At 37.0% G+C, this 6,513-nt stretch overlaps 1 non-coding gene across 1 annotated transcript; it reads left to right on the top strand.

The window, feature by feature from the left end:
• The first annotated feature begins 5,954 nt into the window (after window positions 1-5,954).
• On the top strand, window positions 5,955-6,058 carry LOC142170028 (small nucleolar RNA R71). The gene has a single exon (XR_012699647.1). It is a non-coding gene; the product is annotated as a small nucleolar RNA R71 (small nucleolar RNA).
• The last annotated feature ends 455 nt before the right edge of the window (window positions 6,059-6,513 follow it).

Genomic DNA, 6,513 nt, shown 5'->3' with positions numbered 1-6,513 from the left:
TCCCAACATAAAGGAAGAGCTAAAGAAGGGAAAGGATTAGACTAACAGTGAAAATCCTATTCATCTCCCTAACATTATAACAAATTTTGCCATGGAAGTCGATATAAGGAACGAGACCCACAAATCAGAGGAAGAAGACATAGAGAAGGTAAACAATGATTATTCTCATTACGAGACATAATCTGAGGAAGAAGTTGAGGAAACTCAACTCCAACCTAGGAAGGAGTCTATCTCAAATAGTGAATTAGAAAATTCAAAAGGTGGGCATACTACATTGTATGAAGATGTGGATATGGAACTAAGTCAAGACCAATATACTTTAGCAAACAACAATAATCTATCCCTAAGAGGGCTCTACACTGAAAAATAGAGGGCCCAATACTATGAAGAACAATGCCAACAGAGAGAAAACAAAGCTCTATTACCTTTTGTCTTCAATGATTAATACAAACTCTTGGAATATAAGGAGCGTTAACTTCCAAAGTGCTTTTGATCGACTCAATACTCTTAAAACTCAATACAAGGTTAGTTTTATTGGACTGCGAGAACCTTTTGTGAATGCAGACCAAATAGAAAGATACATGAGATAATTTGGGATGCACGGTTTTCACTCAAATGTTAATAACAAAATATGACTTTTTTGGTTCAATGATTTTGAAGTTGACATAGTGACTAACTCTAAGCAACAAGTCACTTGCAGACTACATCACATAATCTCTACTACATTGCTTCATATTACAACTATTTATGCCAAATGCAGAACTTCGCTGAGAAAGGATTTATGGGGTGAGCTAAATGTTACGTCTAATGTCGTGAGAGGTCCCTGGGCTATCATGGGAGATTTTAATGTTATAGCTGATCCTGAAGAGAAAAATGGAGGAACACCCTATAAAATATATAAAACTTTTGATTTTATTTCTTGTATGTGAGATTGTGGTATGCAAGATGTTGGCTTTACTGGAAATATTTTTACATGGTGTAATAATAGAGGTGCCCCTAATACTATTTGGAAGAGGCTGGACATGTTTCTGTATAATTGTGAATGGTTTGATCAGTATAGCAGAACCACTGTCACTCATTTGGCAAGGGCTTGTTCTGACCATACCCCACTACTCATCCAATTTGGTAACGGCAATGAGAGCAATATTAAGTACTTTAAGTTTCTAAACTTATGGACTGAACATGCTTGACGAGCGCAAAACACACACTTAAATTGTGCTCGCTAGTCAAAGATAGTATAATATAATATCGTATCCACAAGGATTGGATTTAAACAGTATTCTCATAGTTTCTAGCTTGATTGCTATCCAGGAGGATCAAAAATTAAGATTTATATAATTAATAATCTAAAATCTACAACTATTGACTAATGACAATCGCAACAAAGGTAAGCAAGGAAGTTATAAATGGGAGCAAATGGGGCTTTGATGGAATAAGTACAAGATAATTGTCTGGGATTTAACTCTCAAGATAATTGTCTGGGATTTAACTCTAGATAATTTACTTCTAATGTTCAAGTGAGTCTCTCGAATTCACTTAATTATCAGTACATATGTTTAGTAGAAACTCCTCTCTCGATTAAGTTTCAACCTCACAATATGAACCAATTTAAGCTCTCTCAAGATATGCAAGAATGCATAGTGGATCGGTCTTTAGAAAAATCTCTTTCGATTATTCTGCTAACTAGATTTAATCAATGATTCAACTAGCCTCTTTCGATTACTTAGAAGAATCTATGAACTCATCCAACAATATAATACAAATATATCACAAGTTATGCCTCTTTCGTTTACAAGAACAAGTGAATATAGATAAAATAATTAAATCTTCCAAAAAACGATTCAAATACATAAAAATAGAGTTATAATCCACAAACAATTATCAATACACCAAATCCATCAAAACCCAAAAGGATCTACTCCATAGACATAGAGAAGTTCTTCACAAATATAATTAAAGTATAGGAAAATATAGATTCAATCCAAACCTGGATCTTGAGTGAAGAAGGAATGATGAAATCCTTGTGCTTGTGTTCTTCCAACCCCTCCTTAGCCTCCTTGGCCTCCTTAGGTCGAAAATCTGTCCAAAAGTGCAGAAATGACATTTTTTCCGTATATTTAAGCTATCCCTAATAAACCCCGGACAAAAATATTATTTTTAGCGAAAATGGGAAGATACTCTAAGATTTTTGTACTACCCCACCGCATGTCGCGCCGCGGCATGCGCCGCGCTTGTGGACAATTCCAGAGTACTTCACAATTCACATTTTGGGCATAAATTGCACTGTTGCCCTGCCCCATGCGGCGCGACAGTGTAAGGTTCTTAGATTAATTCGTTTCTTTTCAGTTTTGACATCCGGACTTGGTACTCGACCCCCGAACGTGATCTCGGTTTAATCACTTGGGCTTCTACTCAGACTTCAAAGCTCCAAATAGCTCGAATTTGCTCCGTAACATCTAAATAATTTGGAATCACTCTTACATGGCATAAACACACACAATAAGTGTAAAACACTATTAATTAAAGCTCAACATAAGTAAAGTGCAATAAATTAGAGTGCAATAAGTGACTAAAATACGGGTTTCTAGCCTACCATCAATACCCCATACTTAAATCATTGCTCGTCCTCGAGCAATCAAACTACACTTCACATAGACATGACCTTTTTAAATAACTCTCCTAACTCATCACACCAAGAATAATAGAATAGATTAAGTACAATACCGTAACATCCTCGCCTCAAGAGTTGACTCAACAACACCACACATTTTTCACAACCTGCTCACTTACTCTAACACAGAGGTTAATGACATTACCTTTCCTTCATGAATCAAGTGTCCTCACACAACAATAGAGAGTAGTTCCACACACAATAAAATTCAAGAACACATAGGAACTCAAGATAGAAAGAATTAACTCACTCTCAGAAATGAAATTCATGCACCACAAAGAATGTACCATAAGCTTGCTTGTAGTGTACTACTCTACTAATTGAGCTTATTCAGTCAAGGATCAAGTAGGACTTTAATTGGTTGTAATGTAGGCTGCGGGACGGGTAGGATACATTTAGATATAAGAGTAACTACACCTCCCTTAGCACTTTTAATACATATACTTAACCTTTAAACCCCACAACTTTTGTCAAACCATAACTCCACCCTTATAACAATATATGTCAACTCCCCACTTCTTTAAGAACACATACATCAAAAGTTACTACTATCAATGAATATTTGCACAACAATGTAATTATATTTTTTTCAATTCACGCAGCTCTTATTTTTTTTCAAAACAGTGCACCTTTATCCTTATTTATATATATATATATTTTATTTTTTTCAAAATAGTGCACCTTTTTCCTTATTTTATTAGTTCCACTCAAAAGCCAACCAACACCCCACACTTTAACTTTTACAAAGTTCATAACAATTTCAAGTGCTCGCGAGAGGTAAAATGGGCAAGGTTTGTAATGTGGTTGCCAAAGAAACAGGATTACAGGCTCAAAGGGGTTAACTAAGATACATAATAATTAGGTGGGTATAACATATAACTGGCTCAACAAAGAAATGCATATATCACTTCCAAGACTGAATAAAACTACTATTTTGCTTTGCAAACATGCGGGGTAAGTTCTAGACATCAAATGCAATGCACAGAATACACAAATCCTCACACACACATGACACATAACTCACTTAGGATCGGACTCATCAAGACACTCTAATCAAAGTAGTTAAGCAAAGTTAAGATCATAGAATTTAAGGTGCTTATACAAGAGTAAAAAAAATTGAGCCTAAGCGTCACAACTAAAGCACTTACTATTCTCAAGGCATAATACAGTCAAGAGATATTGCTTTCATTTCAAATCACAGCACAAGGTTTCCTACTTCTAAAAAAAATAACTACACCCGGTTCAAACAAAACGCTTGGAAAAGAACCGCGGCATAAAGAAAAACCAAGGGGAAATTATTATACTACCTAAAGAAAATAATACAATTTGTTTTTCGACTTTATCCCTCAAGAACCCTGTCGAATGACATCCATCGTCGGGAAAAATAAAAAAATTTAAAATTTTCAATCAAATGAATTACAAAAATACACATAAACATTTATACATTCTAAATATATATACATCCCCACCCCATACTTTAAATTTTGTCATATCCCCATGACACACAAATAAAAAGAAAGAGGTAAGGACAATTTCCCTGAACATCTAGTCGGGGTTTGAGTCAAAGTTGAGCTCCATCCCTCACGCCCGAACTAGTGCACTCATCTATGCAGATAGCTTCTTCTAAGCCTTCTTGGGGTACACCCCACACTTATCTTTTTCACTCATTGCAGCCTTCTCTATCACACCCTTCACTTTTCACACAACACTAGCAACTAGCTTCTCCCTTTTTACTCCCGTTTCTATATCCATCTTAAAAGTCATAGTTTCCTCGCCCACTCTAAGCATGAGTTTTTTCTCATGTATATCTAATATTGCTCTACCCATTTCTAGGAATGGTCTTCCTAGGATGAGGGAGACCTCCTTGTTATCTTTCATATTAACCACTATGAAATCCACAGGAAATACAAAGTTATCTACCCGAACTAAGACATCTTCAACTATTCCCTTGGGTATTAGAGTCGTTTGGTCTGCCAGCTGCAAAGATATTTGTGCAGACCTTATCTTTGCAATCTCCTTCTCCAGTTTCCTGTAAATAGATAGAGGTATTAAATTAATTGAGGCACCAGAATCACATAAAGACTTATCAAAATTAGTAGTGCCTAAAGAGCAAGGTATGGTAAAACTTCCTGAATCTCCACACTTTTGTGGGAGTTTGTTTTTCAATATTGCACTACAATTCTCTGTGAGCTTGACCACTGAGTTCTCTTCTATTTTCTTCTTATTTGTGAGGACCTCCTTCAAGAACTTGGCATAAGCTGGCATTTGTGAGAGTACTTCTATGAATGGTAGGTTTACATGAACCTGTTTCAGCACATCTAGAAATCTCTCAAACTGCTTGTCCAACTTTTATCTACTTAGCTTTTGGGAAAAGGCAGCGCAGGCATATGCTTGCTCGCCTCAGGTTCCTCCCTTCTCGAGTTCTCTTCCTTCTTCTTTTCGACACCACTTTTCAGCTGCTCCCAGTTTTTTTTTCATGTATCACATCCTTGCGGATTGGGTGAGATCTTTCAACACTTGCCCATTTCTCAAAGGTATATTATTCATTGTTTCTTTAGGATTTCTTTTTGTATCAGCCGAGAGTGTTCCTGGGATTCTCTCAGATATTAGAGTAGCTAAGTGCCCAACCTGTCTTTCCAGACTTCAAAAAGATGTACCCAATTCTTTGATAGCTGCATCATGGACATCAAGCCTTTCATCCGTCTTGATAATGAAGGTCTTCATAAGATCTTCCATGCTGGGTTGATTCGACTGTGGAGATTGATACTGCTGCCTCTGTTGATTTTGAAAACCTGGAGCTCATTGTTCCTAGAATCTGGGGTTATTTTGTTGCCATGCATTTGCAGTACCCCCAGGTGAACTCCATGAAAAATCGGGGTGCCTCTGACCCATTACACAAAAGTTATAGTTTCCTACAACATTCACGTCCTCAGTTGAGACTTGAAACTCATGAGTAGGGTATCCTCTTCCACATATATCACAAGCTGCATGGTGTACATTTTGCATCGAAGCTACAGTTTGCTTTCATATTTCTTTAGCCATAACATCAAGCTGTACTTGCGCAGATGTAGTAGCATCAACTTGGTGAACACCAATTGATTTTCTTCTTTCCACACTATTAGAGGGCCACTGATTAGCATCTTCGGATAACTCATCAAGAATTGTAACTATCTCTTATGGAGTCTTCTTCATAAAGGGGCCTCCAATTGTATTGCTCAATGTTCTATGCGAGGTCGGTGTCAATCCATCCCAAAAATCCTGGAGTTGCATCCAGAGTTCAATTCCGCTATGTTGACACCTCCTCACTATCTCCTTAAACCTCTCCCATGCTTCAAAAACATTTTCATTCCCTTTCTTGCAGAAGTTATAGATTTCTCTTCTAAACTTGACCGTCTTAGCTGAGGAGGAATATTAATCAAGAAATTTTCTAGTCATTTTCTCCCATGTTCTAATTGATCCATTTGGCAAGCTTTGAAGCCACTGCTTCGCATCATCTTTAAGTGAAAAGGGGAATGCTCTTAAATACACTACATCTTGTGACACCCCATTGTATTGAAAGGTGTTCATAATCTCCTCGAAGTCCATTAGACGTGTGTTTGGATCTTCGTTCATCTTTCCTTTTAAAATGCAACTATTTTGAATAGTTTGAAGCAAACCTTGCTTCAGCTCAAAATTATTGGCTGCATTTGGAGGTGGTCTAACACTTGAAAATCCTTGATTGTAGACTGGTCTGGCGTAGTCACCCAATGCTCTACCAACCCTTGGTACCGCATTCTTGAACTGATCTTCAATCAAGGGTTGATTTATATTGAATCTTCGACCCCTATTGTCTTCGACAGTTT

The sequence above is a fragment of the Nicotiana tabacum genome, chromosome 15 (genome assembly GCF_000715075.1).
Source record: "Nicotiana tabacum cultivar K326 chromosome 15, ASM71507v2, whole genome shotgun sequence".
In the NCBI taxonomy this organism is placed as follows: domain Eukaryota; kingdom Viridiplantae; phylum Streptophyta; class Magnoliopsida; order Solanales; family Solanaceae; genus Nicotiana; species Nicotiana tabacum.
Note: the sequence above shows the minus strand (reverse complement) of the source record. Positions and strands in the feature narration are given on the sequence as shown.